Here is an 18,186-nt window from a genome sequence, read left to right as displayed (position 1 = left end):
TTTATGTGGTTTTATTTCTGGGTTCTCAATTCTATTCCATTGGTCTATATGTCTGTTTTTCTGCCAATACCATGCTGTTTTGATTATTGTTGCCCTGTAGTACAAGCTAAAGTCAGGGAGTGTGATACCTCCAGTATTGTTCTTTTTTCTTAAGATTGCTTTGGATATTCAGTGTCTTTTGTGGTTCCGTACAAATCTGATGATTTTTCGTTCTATTTCTTTAAAAAATGCCATTGGGATTCTGATGGGGATTGCATTAAATCTGTGTATTGCTTTGGGTAATATGGCCATTTTAACTATGTTGATTCTTCCAATCCATGAGCACGGAATGTCTTTCCATTTCTTTGCGTCTTCTTCAATTTCTTTTAGAAATACAGTTTTCTTATAGCTTTCAGTGTATAGGTCTTTCACATTCTTGATTAAGTTTATTCCTAGATATTTTATTCTTTTTGTTGCAATTGCAAAAGGAATTATTATTATTTTTTAATTTCCTTTTCTGAGATTTCATTGTTAGTGTATAGGAATGCAACGGACTTTTGTACATTGATTTTGTAGCCGGCGACTTTACTGTATTCATTTATCATTTCTAATAGTTTTTTGTAGGAGTCTTTAGGGTTTTCTATATATAGCATCATGTCATCTGCAAAGAGTGACAATTTAACTTCTTCATTCCCAATTCGGATGCATTTTATTTCTTTCTCTTGCCTGATTGCTCTGGCTAGGACTTCCAACACGATGTTGTAAAGTAGAGGTGATAGGGGACATCCCTGTCGTGTTCCTGAACGTAGAGCAAAGGGCTTCAGTTTTTCTCCATTAATTATGAGATTAGCAGAGGGCTTGTCATATATGGCCTTTATTATGTTAAGGTATTTTCCCTCTGTACCCATTTTATTAAGTGTTTTAATCATAAATGGATGTTGTATCTTGTCAAATGCTTTTTCTGTATCTATTGATACAATCATATGATTTTTGTCCTTTATTTTGTTTATGTGCTGTATCACATTGATCGATTTGCGAATGGTGAACCATCCTTGTGCCCCTGGGATGAACCTCACCTCACTTGGTCATGATGTATAATCTTTTTTTGTTTGTTTGTTTGTTTGTGTTTTGTTTGTTTTTTTCAATTTATTGGGGTGACAATTGTTAGTAAAATTACATAGATTTCAGGTGTACAATTCTGTGTTACATCATCTATAAATCCCATTGGATGTATAATCTTTTTAATGTATTGTTGTATTCAATTTGCTAGTATTTTTGTTTAGGATTTCTGCATCTGTATTCATCAGAGATCTTGGTCAGTAGTTTTCTTTTTTTGTGTTATTTTTACCGGGTTTTGGTATCATAGTAATGTTGGCCTCATAAAATGAGTTTGGAAGTATTGCCTCTTCAATTTTTTAGAAGAGTTTGAGGAGGACAGGTATTAAATCCTCTTTGAATGTTTGGTAGAATTCACTAGTTAAGCCATCTGGTCCTGGACTTTTGCTTTTTGGGAAGGTTTTAGATGATTGTTTCACTTTCCTTACTTTCGATTGGTTTGTTTAGATTTTCCAGTTCTTCATGATTCAGCCTAGGAAGGTATATGTTTCTAAGAACTTATCCATTTCTTCTATGTTATTGAATTTGGTGGTGTATAGTCCTTCATAGTATTCTTGTATGATCTTTTGTATTTCTTTGGTATCCGTCATGACTTCTCCTCTTTCATCTCTGCTTTTATTTGTGTCTTTTCTCTTTTTACCTCAGGGTTTAGCCAAGGTTTGTCTATTTTATTAATCTTTTCAAAGAACCAGGTCTTTGTTGCATTAATTTTTTCTATTGTGTTTTTGTTCTCTATTTCATTTGGTTCTGTTCTAATTTTGTTTCCTTCCTTCTGCTGACTTTGGGTTTCATTTGTTTTTCTTTTTCTAGTTCTTTAAGATGTAATGTTAGGTTGTTTATTTGGGAGTTTTCTTGTTTCTTGAGATAGGTGTCTAAGGATATAAATTTCCCTCTTACTACTGCTTTCATGACAATAATTTTGATATGACAGATTTTCATTGTCATTTGTTTCTGTGTATCTTTTATCTCTTATTTCTTCATTGGCCCTGTCATTCTTTAATAGCATGTTGTTTAATCTCCATATATTTGTGGTTTCTCTTGCTTTCTTTTTGCAGTTGATATCCAATTTCAAAGCCTTGTGGTCAGAGAATATTCTTCGTATGATTTCAATCTTCTTAAATTTGCCGAGGCTAGTTCTGTGTCCCAACATATGGTCTATCCTTGAAAATATTCCATATATTCTAGAAAAGAGTGTATAGTCGGATGTTCTAGGATGAAGTCCTCTATAAATGTCAATTAGGTGCATTTGGTCTAATGTGTCCTTTAAGACTCATATTTCCTTATTGATTTTCTGTTTGGATGATCTAGCCATAGCCGTCAATGATGTATTTAGGTCCCCTACTATCGTTATGTTTTGGTCAATTTCTCTCTTGAGTTCTGTTAGTAGTTGCTTTATATATTTTGGTGCTCCCTGATTCTGGCAATATATATTGATAGGTGTTATGTCTTCTTGTATTGTCCCCTTTATCATTATGAAATGTCCATCTTTGTCTCTTGTTACCTTTTATATCCTGAAGTCTGTTTTGTCGGATGTAAGTATGGATACACCTGATTTTCTCTGGATTCCATTTGATGGGAGTACCGTTTTCCACTATTTCACTTTGAGTCTGTATTTGTCCTTGTAGCTGAAATGTATCTCTTGGAGGCAGTATATGGTTGGGTTTTGTTTTTTCATCCAGTCTGCCACTCTGTACCATTTTATTGGTGAGTTCAGTCTGTTTACATTTAGGGTGATTATTGACATATGAGGATTTCCTATAGCCATTTTATTTTGCTTTCTGTTAGCTCAGTGTCTCCATTGTTTTTTTGCCTGTTTGCTTCTGTCTGTTATTTTAGTTTGGTGGTGTTCTATGATTTTTACTTCTGTTATCTTTTTGTTTTGTTTTGTTATGTGTCTCAGTTCTGGATTTTTGTGTGTGTTTGGTTACCATTAAGTTATGTAAAAGAAAGTTTCATATGTACAGTAGTCCTTTTTGTTCAGCATGCTTCTTATCTCCATTCCCCTTTGCAAATTCAGAAATATGGAACCCTTCACGAATTTGCATGTCATTCTTGTGCTGGGGCCATGCTAATCTTCTCTGTATCGTTTTAATTTTATTAGGTTGGTGCAAAAGTAATTGAGGTTTTTGCAATTATTTTTAACCGTTCAAACCACAATTAGTTTTGCACCAACCTAATAGTATATGTATTGCGGAAGCGAGCACCCTTTTTTTTCTTTTTCTTGTTTCACAACTTTAATAGAATATTCTATTCTGTCCAAATTAAAAGCACTGTATTCAGTTACAAATGTATCATAAGTAAGGCTGAGCATTCTTCAGGCCAGGTCACAGTGTGGACCTGGCATCCCCCAGCTGCCAGGGACCATGGTCACATACTTGCGAACCCCACACACCAGCCAAGGAAACATCACTCTGAATGCAGAGCTTTTAAGACAAGATGAATGTGGGGCTGAGAAATGGGTGATACTGAGAGAGTGAGAGAGGACATTTATACACTGAGAGAGCTGTGCCTCCAAGCCCAAGCTCCTCACCACAGAAGATGGGCACATTCGGGCTCTGCCCCCAACCCCCACCCTTAAAGCAGAGTGTAGTAGTGTAGTCTGCATGTCATGGAACCATTCTCCTGCCATCAGCAGCTGGCGGCAGGAGTGGGTGCGGTTTCTTCCACACAGGCCTCCCTCCCAGAAGAGATGCCACCACGTCTACCTGGCCAAGTCACCAGGTCTCCCGTCACAAACATGGTTTCAGAAACTCCAAGGACAAGCGACAGCATGCGTCCCAAGCACTCACAGCATGAAAGAACAAATAAATACAAGGGTGAACCACGTAAGTCACTCCTCTGGGTCGTGTGATCTACAAACGCCATCCCCACCCCCACCCCAAGGAAAATAAAACCAAAGAAAGAACACTCTAAGAACAGGACCCTCCTCTACAGGGTCTAATGGGCCTTCCAGAAGGCAGGGCCTGGGAAAATCTACGGAGCTGCTCCAAAGTCCATCGAGCACGCTGGAATTAAATCGGCTATTTCTGAAATGCATTTAAGTTGCCACTATACAGATTAAGCAAAATAATAAGGACAACGGAAAAGTTGAAGTGAAAATCATGCACTTGTAAACAAGTCAGATGTAAGCACTATCAGTATGATGGTGCTGCAGCCCTGACGAGTCCTGACAGACGTGCGGGCAACAGCCACACCAGCGGAGGCAAACTTGCTTCTCACTGTTTGCATTCGGCGAATTTTGGCATCGTCCTCATCTGCTCCCTCCTCATCACCTCCTGACACCTCCTCTTCTCCTTCCTCACCTTCTTCAAATTGTCATTCTCTATGGCCTCCCTGTGAAGTACAGCACAGCCCATGGGACTGTCTGCTCATGAAGGAAGTGTCCACTCTCAAAGTCAGAGGCTAATGTAAATTCGGTGTCTTCATCCAGTGATTCTCCATTCCCCAATGTTTTCAGGGGATTGAGGAAGTTGAAAAACGAATTGTTGGAACTTGTTTGGTAATTGTTCTGCCCGTGCCTCGACCCTTATGTTCCTGCTTTTTCTTGATTGTTTTGACCGTAACATTTTGTTACTTTCTTCCAGTCAGTAGTGCACCCAACACAGTCAACTATTTCAGTACCTTCAAAGGAAAAGGAGTCAGCCTTATCTGGCTCCGAGTTCATCTTGTACGTTTTTGTCAGCGCTAAATTGGTGAAGTAGTCATTGGGTTCAAAGTAAAACTCTAATACAAGAGACACAGGCTGTGCAGGGTCTGAAAATGTCACTTTAATATCCCACAGGTGTTTGCAAGATTGGTTCATTACATTCCTGGACTAACTCACTTAGCATATCCATGATTCTGAAGCTGGTGAACCAGAATATGGGAATCCCTCTGGGGCCTGGCTCTTCTGCTGTTGTTTTTTCTGCTATGACTACTTTATTTTTCACATCTCCAGACAATTGCTCCTCCTCAGCATTCCGATTCTGCATCTGTCAGCACAACATCAACAGTGACAAATTCCCTTCTCTTGTCAAGGAGAGGCTGGTACAGGGGTGCGTACTTGTTCTTCATATCATGGACCTCATCATAGAACTTGGCTTCTGTGTGAGCACACTTTACTTGAACTTGTGTCAGCGCATTGACTCTTTTCTCCTGCTTTAGGTAAAGTCTTGATGGAGCTTGAAGGAGTATGGGAGACAATGTCAAGTCATTTCTGTAAGGCTGTCAAAACGTGAGGATTCTGTATCATGTGATCTGTGAGCTTTTCTGCAGTACTTGCAGTTTTCAGCAGCTCCCAAGGAATCTGAAGGAACCCCAGCTGAAGAACTGTTATTATGGGCCTTCTGATCGTTTTTATCTCCTCACACCTCCAGCAGTAGTGGTGGCTTCGCTGCTCTTGAATCTGTGCCATCATGGCCCAGGGATCTTATAGTCTTCATAAGAACCACAAGAGCTGGTCCAGTCACTAGATAAGTTATTGGTTGGCTGACACCAGTGCAAAACAAGTATATGTATACTTAACTTTGATTGTTGATTTCTAATCTAATTGTGTTGTGAGATACTTTCATCGGTGATATCAGTTCTTTGAAAATTGGTTAAGCGTCCTTTATGTATCACTTATGCTTCAGCAGCACCCAGGGTCTAGGAAACAGATGGCACAACTCAACGGGGATTTTGACGAAATTTTACTTACAATTATGTTGAGGGAGGTCATGGCACCTGGGGACTATCAACAGTGAGAAGGGACTATTACGGTTGCAAGGTTTTAAGGCACAAAGGAAGGAAAGTGCTGGAGCCCGGTGAGAGGTGGAGCAGTGGGAGCAGGATGTTCTCTATGAAGGTGAAGTTAACAAAAGGGCACTGCTCCTGTCAGAACTATGGCAGCCACTTAGGCAGGGAGGGAACAGGGGAAAATTGCCCTAATCTCTCTTTCTTCATGTTCTCTAATACCTCCCAGTAGCTAGACGTGACTGGAAGCCAGAGTCCAAGGAGTCCAGGGAATGCAGCTCACAGGGGTTACCACCTAAGGCATAGAACAAAGGCGAGAAGGACAGAGACTGACTGGTGGAGGGGGGCAAATGGAAAAGAACCAGCAGTTTTTATGACCTGTGACACCACGTGATTTGAATAGGTTTTATTTTTGCTCAAAAAATACGTATTTTTGTATCGGTCATGATCCAAGTAGGAAAACAGAAATCACTCAAAGTGTTTTTTCAAAGAGCAAATTTCATACAGCGAATTGGTTACCAGGTAACATTAATGCAAGGAAACCAAATGGGAAGGTGAAACAAGTGAGAGAGTAGCAGGAGCTACATGTCCTTTCGGTCTGGAGATCCACAGAGAGTAGGTGACGTCAGAAATCAGAAATCAGGCCATACTGCTCTTTTGTCAGAGACATAAAAATCCCTGATTTTAATCATTCTTGGGGAGCTGTGCCTTTATTATGCTGTATCTCTGTTTCTCTGAATGTTCTTTATGTAAATTATTTGTATTTGGTATTTACATTTTCTGTTAGTATTTCCCCGTCATTTTTTTATCTTCAAACTTTGTGTTGTTTTACTTATAATGTGTCTCTTTAAGTAGTCTGTATAACTGTACATTGTGTTATATTAATCTGTTGTGATACTCGCTCTCTTTCAATGAGTAAATCCAATTGATTACATTTATTTTGATTGCTATCATTTTCAGGATTTTTTCTTATCACAAACTATACATCATCACGTGCAATGATCAAATGCTTTGCGTCTACTTCCTGGAAGCTAAGTGAAGAAGTTTATTTCTTGGGGTGGCCGGTTAGCTCAGTTGGTTAGAGCGTGTGCTGATAACACCAAGGTTGCCAGTTCGATCCCCACATGGGCCACTGTGAGCTGCACCCTCCTTAAAAAAAGAAGTTTAATAGAAAAGGGAAGAGGGTGTCTATTATATTCAGTGCTGCCTACAGGTCAACTAAGATGAGGATTGAAAATTGACCCTGGGATTTATATCGTGAAGGTCATTATTAAGCAGGACAAGATCAACTTTAGTGGAGGTGGGGGGTGAAAACCTGATTGTAGCATGTGTAAGAGGGGAAATCAGGAGATAAATTAGAGGCAGGATGTATAAAGAATGGTTCCCAAGGGTTTTGCTGCAGATGGAAGCATAGAAATGAGATAGCTGGCAGACGAATTAAAGTCAAAGGAAGTTTGTGTTGTGAAATCAGAGAAATGACAGTATGTTCGTTTATGAGCTGATGGGGATAGTTGAATAGAAAGGGGGAAATACCAGAATAAGAGGGGGGAACTGCTGGAGTGATGCTCTTCAGTAAGTAGGAAGGGATGAGATCTAAGGTACAGGTGGAGGTACTGGTCTTATTTAAGGACATGGATATTTCATCTGGCGTAACAAGTTGTTTTCCATATGCTAAATCCATAAGTTAATTATAACATTAGAAAGTTCTCACCTCAGGTAAGCAGCCTGAGGTGACCTCTGAAAATGGTTCGCTAGTCACTTGACCCAGAAAATCCCACAAAATCATGTAAATCGAGAGGTTCAAATCTTCGTGTTCATTTTTAGAACACTTGTGAAACTGCCCAGGCCATCAAGGGTATGCTTATCTGAACAGCCACCACGTGTCTGAAGGACGTCACAGGAGCAATGAGTGCCATTTCGTCAGTACAGTAATGGGGCTGGTAGGTGTGCCAGGCCAAACAGTGGGGCTGGACGCAGGGTCGGTGGCCCGAAAAGCTGCAGAATTTTGGTGCAAATGCTTAAAAATGCAGAGAAGAATACTGCACTTAAGGCTTTCGATGTAGATGCTCCGGTCGCTGAGCACATCCAGGTGAACAAAGCTCCCGAGATTCAGCGCGGAACTTACCAGGCTCATGGGCTAATGAACCCAAACGTGAGCTCCCCCTGCCACACTGAGGGATCCTTACTGCAAAAGAGCAGATTGTTCCAAACCAGAGAGGAGGTTGCGCGGAAGAAAAGGTATCGCAGAAGAAATTGAAGAGACAAAAACTTATGGCCTGGGAGTAGGGTTTCCAGGTGGAATTCCCACCCATTCTCGGGAATTTTTTCGCTTTCTCATTCCTGAATCCTGAGAAAAGTTGGTTGGGAAGTCGGGAAAATCGGCTCCTTGAACCCAATAATACCCACAATGGGAAATAAATGTACTACTGACAATGTATCTCTTAGACATTTTTCCTGTTTATCTCTAGGATTTCCGGGTGGGAATTCCCGCCCATTCTCGGGAATTTTTTTCACTTTTCCGTACCTGAATCCCAAGAAAAGTTGGTCAGGAAACCGGGAAAATCGACTCCTTGAGCCCAGGTGGTTGGTAGTATTGGCCGTCACTTTGTGGAAACGATTCATCGTGGAGAACAGAAAACAGTTTCTATCTTGGCATTCGGGAACGGGAAAGCGAAAAAAAATTCCTTAGAACGGGCGGAAATTCCTGCCTGAAAACTTTACCTGGGAGTAAATTCAGCATCAAATAAATGCTAATAAAATTTTTTTTTAAAGTTCTCAAATGTTTCACCCCATGGTCTGTTCTGAAATCCCCCATGGCTGCAATTGATTGGGGAGAGTCTAGATTTTAGAGAAGGTAGCCAGAGGCCTAATTAGCTCCTAAGAACACAATGGGTACATGATGAGCAGATCACTAATTATAAGTGGGTCGGAGTGGAGGAGTAACCCCCACAACACTGCTTTCAGTCTTAGAATTTCAACTCCTTCTATCCCAGGCAGGAGCGACAGTGCAGTTTTTAGAGCATGAATCACTTCAATTAAAATGTATTTAATGTTACATTTAAGAAAATCATTTTAAAACCAGTGCTTGCATTTTCAGACTAAAGCCAGCAAAGTATTTTGTGATTTTTTTTTATAGCAAAACTATACTCCTTATTCGTAGTTAATGAATGAAATTGCAGGCACATTTTATTTTCATCTGTTTTTATATTTTCTGTCACAGTATTCACTCATTTAATTATTCACAAATATAACAACATAGCTATTTTAAACCTTGTAAATTAAACATATGAATGGCCTATGAGTTACGATCTGACATAACCATTCTTCTTAGTATAATTTATAATTTGACAGTAATGAAATTCATAAATAAGAATAGCAGTCCTAAAACTGGCAGAAAAAAACCCTAACTTATAATGACCAGTTACAATAAGAAAATAGCTTTTTGAATTGTTAAAGTTGATAACAACTTAATTACAAGCTATTAAACCTGAGAAATAATCTTTCAGTCTTCTTAACTTTCAAATTAAATATTCCTAGTACCAATTCTTGCCCGCCTACAGTCGTTTTATAAGAATTCCAATTATTTTATCATAATAATCCATCTCTACAGTAATTGTTTCAGATAACCATTGTTAAAACTTTTGGGGAAAACCAGCAATTCCACTCCTAGGAATATTACCGAAGAGAAATGGAATCAAATATCTGCACAGAAACTTGTACATGAATGTTTGTAGAAATGTTATTCGTAATAACCAGAAAGTAGAAACAACCCATCAACTGACGAATGGATAAGCAAATACAGTTTGTCCACAGTGGACTATTATGATGATAAAAAGAAATAAAGTACTGAAACAGATTACAATATGGATGAACCTTGAAAATATGCTAAATGAAAGAAGCCAGACACAAAAGGCCACATATTACATGATTCTATTTATGTGCAATGTCCAAAATAGGCAAATCTATCGAGACCGAAAGTAGATTTGTGGTTGCCTGTGGTGGAAGGAAGAGAGGGGGTTAGGAGTGGGCAGTGACTGTCAGTGGGGAGGAAGTTTCTTTTGGGGGTGAATAAGATGTTCTAACATTAGATATTGGTGATGGTTGCACAGCTCTATGAATATATTAAAAACCACTGACTTGTACACTTTAAAGGAGTGAATTTTATGGTATGTGAATTACATAAAGTTGTTAAAAAAAATAAAAAAGACAGTATGGAAGTTACTTTAATCACTTAAAATCACCTTCTAAGTAAGTTCAGAAGTTTTATTTTCATTCTACTGTTTAAAAAAATACAGCCAATCTGTGATTCACTGTGGGGAGAAAAAAATGAGTTAAAAGAATAAGCATTTTTCATCATTTTTCTGTTACAGCAAGTAACTATTGAAAGGTTGATTAAAGGTCCAAGGGGTGCTGTATTTCTAGAAATATTTTTTAAACTGCTTGAAATCCCAGACAATAAAGTGTTGATTGTACAAGCGGCCAGCACAGATGGATATGAAAAAGTGCCATCGCAATGCCAACTCAATATTTGGAAATTTCTATCTAGAATAGAGTGATTTTCTTTTGTTTAGTCTTTTCCCCAACTAGAAACAACTGAGAGCCATACAGCAAGGTCACAGCTGAGACCTTTACCATAAGTTCGTAAGTTCTGTTGTAGGTGGGGCTGTGAGGGCCACCGTGGAATGGCAAACACTGATGTAATGACATACAGATCCATCCAGCTGCTGCTGATCCAGGCTAGTGTTTCTGGCCAGACATTCAACCAAGGCATTCAAAAATGTCATCTCTATATTTCTCCCTGGAGAACTCGCATTTCTTCTGCTCTTCTGAGGAATCCTGGTATTGAAAGGAAAAAAGAATTCTGGCATCGACTGAGTACAGCAGCAGATATGGCAACAGCTCAGAAAGCCTGCTTTCACTTCTTAGTTTGCACAGCACTCTTTTTTTTTTTTTTTTAAGATTTTATTGGGGAAGGGGAACAGGACTTTATTGGGGAACAGTGTGTACTTCCAGGCCTTTTTTCCAAGTCAAGTTGTTGTCCTTTCAATCTTAGTTGTGGAGGGTGCCATTCAGCTTCAAGTTGTGTCCTTTCAGTCTTAGTTTTGGAGGGCGCAGCTCAGCTCCAGGTCCAGTTGCCGTTGCTAGTTGCAGGGGGTGCAGCCCACCATCCTTTGTGGGAGTCGAACCGGCAACCTTGTGGTTGAGAGGACGCATTCCAAACCAACTGAGCCATCCGGGAGCTCAGCCGCAGCTCAGCTCAAGGTGCCGTGTTCAGTCTTAGTTGCAGGGGGCGCTGCTCACCATCCCGTGTGGGACTCAAGGAATTGAACTAACAACCTTGTGGTTGAGAGCCCACTGGCCCATGTGGGAATCGAACCGGGAGCCTTCGGAGTTAGGAGCATGGAGCTCTAACTGCCTGAGCCACCGGGCAGGCCCTGCACAACACTTTTGACAAACCTTGATTCAGGTCGAATTTGTGCCCTTATCTCTATTGCGCAGATGAGGAAATAATCTCAGTGGTTGGAAGTCACCTGTGGTCCCATGTCTAATAGGTGTCTGACAGAAATTGAACCTTTATTAGAGTTGTACACTGCTGCACCATCTATCTGGTGCTGTATGAATAAGCTTTCCAGTACCACTTTGGTGAGGAAGCTGGTTCTGGTCTTCTATGAACATTTGGTCACAGGTCCTGATAGAGCATTCATGCCATCAAGCTCAAAGGACGCCAATTCCAACTTTGATCTCTTTGCATAGCACATCATTTCTTCAAATATTTATTGTATTTTACACGATCACTTCTATTAGTACCTCATATATACTTGTACTTGTATCTTATGTCATCTTCTCTCCATGGGAGACATTAAAGCAGAGTAGTCAAAAGCATTGACTTTGGAGTCAGATAGGGTTTTATGACCCGCTTTTGTCACTTACTAACTTTGTGAACTTGTCCAAATTACTTAACCGAGTTGGGGCTCAGTTTTCTTCATATGTAACATAGACATAGGAACAGAATCCCCTTCAAATTCATAATAGGGTGGCAATATAATGCATCCTCCAAATGTTCACGGAGGGCCGTAGGTCCAAGTGGGATTGCTGCAGACAGCCAGGCCACATGACACCCTACCTAGATGAAACAGTGCATGGAACGGGGCTAGCACACTCCCAGGCTCGCAGCAGAGCATTCACACGTGCTGTTCTCCTCAACTCAAACACTCTTTCCTGTCTCCCCCCACACACCCTTCCCTGGCTGGCTCTTCCTCAGTGTTCAGGTCTCAGTTTAAATGCCACCTCTTCAGACAAGCCGTCCCTGACCACCCTATCCAGGTCTGTCTTTTCTGTCATAGAACTTGCTGCACTTTGAACGTACGCCTGTGTTGGTGCATTTGGTGATTGGTTGTCTTCCCTTTTCTACTGGAAGTTCTGTTAGGGCAGAGACCACACCTTTTTCATTCAGTGTATTGCCATGGGCTAGCCTAATGGACGGTAGGCATTCAAATAATTTATAGAATGGGTGAATGAATGCATGAATATTGATTTCTTTTCCCTATACTAGTGGGTCTCAGGATGATTTGCCCTCACCCACGGCACATTTCGCAATGTCTGGAGATATATTTGGATGTCACAACTGGGGTGGGGTTGCTAGTGGCATCTAGTGGGTAGAGGCCAGGAATGCTGCTAAACACCCTACAGTGAGTGCACAGGGCAGCTTCCCACAACAAAACGTCAGTAGTACTGAGGTTGAGAAGTCCTGCCCGGTAACTAGTGATGTAAGGGATTTTATTACCTTGAATTGGTGCCAAAATAATAGCTGTACTGGAAAAGTTACTCATGCTTTAATCTTAAGGATGCATGCCATTAAAACTGTGAAAGATTATTAGGCTCATTTTGTATCTCAAGAATTAAGCAGTAGATGGCACTAGAAGATGCCATAATTTACTCTTAAATTTCATTGTAAGTGAGTATTGGTGATTTACAGTTTATCACAGTTGATTTCACCCCCTTTCTACACATAGGTATGTTTCTACTAAACTAGATGTGTGATGGTTACGTAGCAATATTTCTACCATTCAGCTCCACAGACCTAATATAGGCAAAGCCCTCTCCTGTGGATGGAGATAAATGACTCACTCACAGGTTTTGTCCTCAACAAGCTTACACTCCCTGACTGGTCCCATAGGATAAGCATCTCATTCTGGCAGCCTCAGACCATCACTTGGAGTAGTTCATCATTTTTCAGGATTTCCTAGGTCCTAGGTAGATACGTCACTAGAGTGTGAGGTACTCATATGCACGAATGACGACAGAGTCCTGTTCGGCCTCCTAGAACGTTACCAAGACTTACCAGACATCTAGAGTTTTTAATTCCACAGGGGAAAAAAACCCACATTCTTTCCATGGTTCTATGTTTCGGTCCAGTTAAAGCACAAAGAATTACAGAAGACACTTCAAATGTTATGGATGATTTTTTAATTATTATTTTTAAATTATATTTATTGGGGTAACTGGTTAGTAAAATTATATAGATTTCATTTCAAATGTTATGGATAATGTTTTAATTATTATTTTTAAATAAAATTTATTGGGGTAACATTGGTTAGTAAAATTATATAGGTCTCACGTGCACAATTCTATAATATATCATCTATATATTGCATTGTGTGCTCACCACCCAGAGTCAGTTCTCCTTCCATCACCATATATTTGACCCCTTTACCCTCTTCTACCTTCTCTTTCCCCCTTACCCCCTGGTAACCACTAAACTGTTGTCTGTGTATCTGAGTTTTTGTTTTTTTGTCTTGTTCCCTGTTACTTTCAGTTTTATATCCCATATATGTGTGAAGTCATACAGTTCTTGACTGTTTCTGTCTGACTTATTTCACTTAGCATGAAAATCTCAAGATCCATCCATGTTGTCACAAATGGCAGTATTTCATCTTATGGTCGCGTAATATTCCATTGTGTATATATACCACATCTTTTTTACTCTATCATATATCAAAGGACACTTTGGTTGTTTCCCTGACTTGGCCACTGTAAATAATGATGCAGGGAATATAAGGGCACATATATCTTTACAGATAAATGTTTTCTGAATTTTCAGGTAGATACCCAGGAGAGGGATTGTTGGATCATATGGTAATTCTATTCTAAAATTTTGAGGAACCTCAATACTGTTTTCCACAGTGGCTGTACCAGTTTACTTACACCAGCAGTGTATGAGGGTTCTTTTTTCACAGCCTCTCCGACACTTATTACTTGTCTTGTTGATAATAGCCATTCTAACAGGTGTGAGGTGATAGCTCATTGTGGTTTTGATTTGCATTTCCCTAATAGTTAGTGAAGTTGAGCATTTTTTCATATAGAGAGGGTGCCAAAAAAACTGTATACACATTTTAAGAAAGAAAAACTATTAAAATTGTAATACTCAATATATACCGATAACAAAAGATGAATACAAGTCACGTTTGACTTCTGCAATTACAAGAGGTGCTCAAAGTGGTTACCATCAGCATCCAGACACTTCTGATTACGGCAAACAACTGCTTGAGCAACTTTGACCAAAATGTCCACTTGTATACGTTTTTTTGTCACCCCCAGTATCTGTTGGCCATTTGTATGTCTTTTTGGGAGAACTATCTGTTCAGGTCCTCTGCCAAATTTTGTTTGTTTTTTGTTGTTGTTGAGTTGTATGAATTCTTTATATATTTTGGATATTAGCCCTTTATTAGAGGTGTTTGCAAATACCTTCTCCCATTAGGTTGGTTGCCTCTTTGTTTTGTTGATGGTTTCTTTTCATGTACAGAAGCTTTTTAGTTTGATATGGTCCCATTCATTTATTTTCGTTTTCACTTCCGTTGCTTTTGAGGTCAAATTCATAAAATCCTCTCTAAACCCAAGGTCCATAAGTTTAGTCCCTATGCTTTCTTCTATGTATTTTATTGTTTGAGGTCTTATGTTTAGGTCTTTGATCCATTTTGAGTTAATTTTGTACAGGGTGACAGCAGTCTAGTTTCATTCTTTTTCATGTGACTTTCTAATTTTCCTTGCACCATTTTTTTCTCTCCATTGTATGTTTCTGGCTCCTTTGTCAACAATTATCTGCTCATATATATGTGGGTTTATTTCTGGGTTCTCACTTCTAGTCCATTGGTCTGTGTATCTGTTTTTCTGCCAATACCATGCTGTTTTGATTATTGTCTCTTTGTAGTATAAATTGAAGTCAGGGAGTGTGATACCTCCAGCATTGTTCTTTTTTCCTAGGATTGTTTTGGCTGTTAGGGATCTTTCGTGGTTCCATACAAAACTGATGATTTTTTGTTCTATTTCTTGAAAACATGCCATTGGGATTCTGATGGGGATTGCGTTAAGTCTACGTATTGCTTTGGGTAACATGGCCATTTTAACTATGTTGAGTCTTCCAATCCATGAGCACGGAATGTCTTTCCATGTCTTTGTGTCTTCTTCAATTTCTTTTAAGAATATCTTATATTAATAGCTTTCAGTGTATAAGTCCTTCACATCCTTTGTTAATTTAAGTTTATTCCTAGGTATTTTATTATTTTTGTTGCAATTGCAAAAGGAATTGTTTTTCTCATTTCTTTTTCTGAAATTTCATCATTAATATATAGGAATGCAGTGGGTTTTTGTACATTGATTTTGTATCTACCTACTTTACTGTATTTGTTTGTTGTTTCTAATAGCTTTTTGGTGTCTTTAGGGTTTTCTATATATAGCATCATGTCATCTATAAAAAATGACAATTTAACTTCTTCATTCCCAATTCAGATGTCTTTTATTTATTTCTCTTGCCTGATTGCTCTGGCGAGGACTTCCAATACTGTATTGAAAAGCAGAGGTGATAGGGGACAGCTCTGTCATGTTCCTGAACGTAGAGCAAAGGGCTTCAGTTTTTCACCGTTAATTATGAGAGGGTTTGTCATATGTGGCCTTTATTATGTTAAGGTATGTTCCTTCTATACTTATTTTATTAAGTGTTTTAATCATAAATGGATGTTGTATCTTGTCAAATGGTTTTTCTGCATCTATTGATATAATCATATGATTTTTATCTCTTTTTGTTTATGTGATGTATCGCATTGATCAATTTGCATATGTTGAACCATCCTTGTGCCCCTGGGATGAACCCCACTTGATTGTGGTATATAACCTTTTTAGTGTATTGTTGTATTCAATTTGCTAGTATTTTGTTTAGGATTTCTGTATCTATTCATCAGAGATATTGGTTTTCCTTTTTTGTGCTATGCTTATCAGATTTTGGTATCAGGGTAATTTTGGCCTCATAAAATAAGTTAGGAAGTATTGCCTCTTCTTCAATTTTTTGGAAGAGTTTGAGGAGGACAGGTATTAAATCCTCTTTGAATGTTTGATAGAATTCACTAGTGAAGCCATCTGCTCCTGGACTATGGCTTTTGGGGAGGTTTTAAATGACTGCTTCAATTTCATTACTTACTATTGATCGGTCTATTTAGATTTTCCAGCTCTTCGTTACACTGTCTTGGAAGATTACATATTTCTAAGAACTTGTCCATTTCTTCTAGGTTATTGAATTTGTTGGCATATAGTCCTTCATAGTATTCTTGTATGATCCTCTGTAATTCTTTGGTAACTGTCATAACTTCTCTTTCATTTCTGATTTTGTTCATTTGTATCTTTTTTTTTCAGTAGTGAGACTAGACTGGGGGTTGTCCATTTTATTAATCTTTTCAAAGAACCAGCTCTTTGTTGCATTAATTTTTTTCTATTGTCTTTTTGTTCTCTATTTCATTTAATTCTGCTCTACTTTTTATTATTTCCTTCCTTCTGCTGTCTTTGGGCTTCATTTGTTCTATTTTTTCTAGTTTTTAAGATGTAACGTTAGGTTGTTTATTTGGGATTTTTCTTGTTTCTTGAGATTGGCTTCTATAATAGAAATTTTCCTCTTAATGCTGCTTTTTCTCCATCCCAATAATTTTGATATGATGCATTTTTATTCTCATTTGTTTCTATGTATCTTTTAATCTCTCCTTTTATTTCTTCTTTGACCCATTTTTTTAGTAGCATGTTGTTTAATCTCCACGTATTTGTGGTTTTTCCTGCTTTCTTTTTGCAGTTGATCTCAAATTTCAAAGCATTGTGGTCAGAATATATGCTTTTTATATTATGTTTAAGTATATAGTACCCTATTCTGTATAGGGGTTGCCATTTCCTGCTTCTGTCTGTCTGTTAGTTATCTTACTCATAGTTTTGTATCCTTTTGTCTTTTTGTTTCAGGTAAAATAGCCTATTTCAGTATTTCTTGTAATGCAGGACTTGTAGTAGCAAATTCCCTCAGCTTCTGTATGTCTGGAAAAGTCTTTATTGCTCCTTCATATCTAAAGGATAACTTTGGAGGATATATTATTCTTGGCTGGTAATTTCTCTCTTTCAATAGTTTGAATATTTGATTCCACTCCTTCCTGGTTTGTAGAATTTCTGCTGAAAAAATGGATGATAATCTAATGGGTCTTCCTTTGTAGGTTAACATCTTCTTTTTCTTGGCTGCCTTGAGAATTCTTTCTTTGGCATTAATTTTTGACAGCTTCAATATAATGTGTCTTGGAGAAGGCCTGTTAGGATTGAGATAACTAGATGTTCTGTTTGCTTCTTGGATTCGAGGGTCCAGTTCTTTCTATAGGTTTGGAAGTTCTCAGCGACTATTTGTTTGAATAGGCTCTCTGTGCCCTTCTCCCTGTCTTCTCCTTCATTATTCTTATACCACTCTTTCTGATGGAGTCAGAGAGTTCTTGTAGAATTCTTTCATTTGTTTTAACCCTCAGTTCTCTATTTTTCCATTTGCGTCATTTCCAGATTTCTATCTTTGATATCACTAATTCTTTCCTCCATCTGGTGGACTCTATTTCCTAAGCTGGCTCTTTCGTTCTTCATCTCTTTTACTGAGTTCTTCAGCTCCAGAATATTTGGTTCTTTTTTAAAAATTTCATTCTCTTTGGTAAAATATTCATTTTGTTTGTTGATTTTATTTCTGAATTCATTAAATTGCCTATGTGAGTTTTCTTATATCTCATTGAATATTCCAGGATTTCATTTAACATTGCAAAAATCCATGTTGGAAATTATTCAATTTTAATTGGGGTATTTCATTGGTAATTTGATGAGTTAATGGCTTATTTGTAGTTTTCTTAAGAAATTAACTACCGTGTTTCCCCGAAAATTAGACCTAGCTGGACAATCAGCTCTAATGCGTCTTTTGGAGCAAAGATTAATATAAGACCCGGTCTTATTTTACTATAGTATAAGACCGGGTCTTATATAATATAATACAATACAATAATATACAATATAATATAACACCAGGTCTTATAGTAATTTTTGCTCCAAAAG

General features: G+C 38.4%; 1 non-coding gene and 1 pseudogene across 1 annotated transcript; both read right to left on the bottom strand.

Annotated features, from left to right (window-relative positions):
- Positions 1–3,110: 3,110 nt before the first annotated feature.
- Positions 3,111–3,212, bottom strand: LOC141569846 (U6 spliceosomal RNA). The gene has a single exon (XR_012493628.2). It is a non-coding gene; the product is annotated as a U6 spliceosomal RNA (small nuclear RNA).
- Positions 3,213–3,611: 399 nt separating this feature from the next.
- On the bottom strand, positions 3,612–7,939 carry LOC109456645 (nucleosome assembly protein 1-like 4 pseudogene; annotated as a pseudogene).
- Positions 7,940–18,186: the final 10,247 nt, after the last annotated feature.

The sequence above is a fragment of the Rhinolophus sinicus genome, chromosome 18 (genome assembly GCF_057876585.1).
Source record: "Rhinolophus sinicus isolate RSI-liver-muscle chromosome 18, RSI-T2T, whole genome shotgun sequence".
Classification (NCBI taxonomy): Eukaryota; Metazoa; Chordata; class Mammalia; order Chiroptera; family Rhinolophidae; genus Rhinolophus; species Rhinolophus sinicus.
Note: the sequence above shows the minus strand (reverse complement) of the source record. Positions and strands in the feature narration are given on the sequence as shown.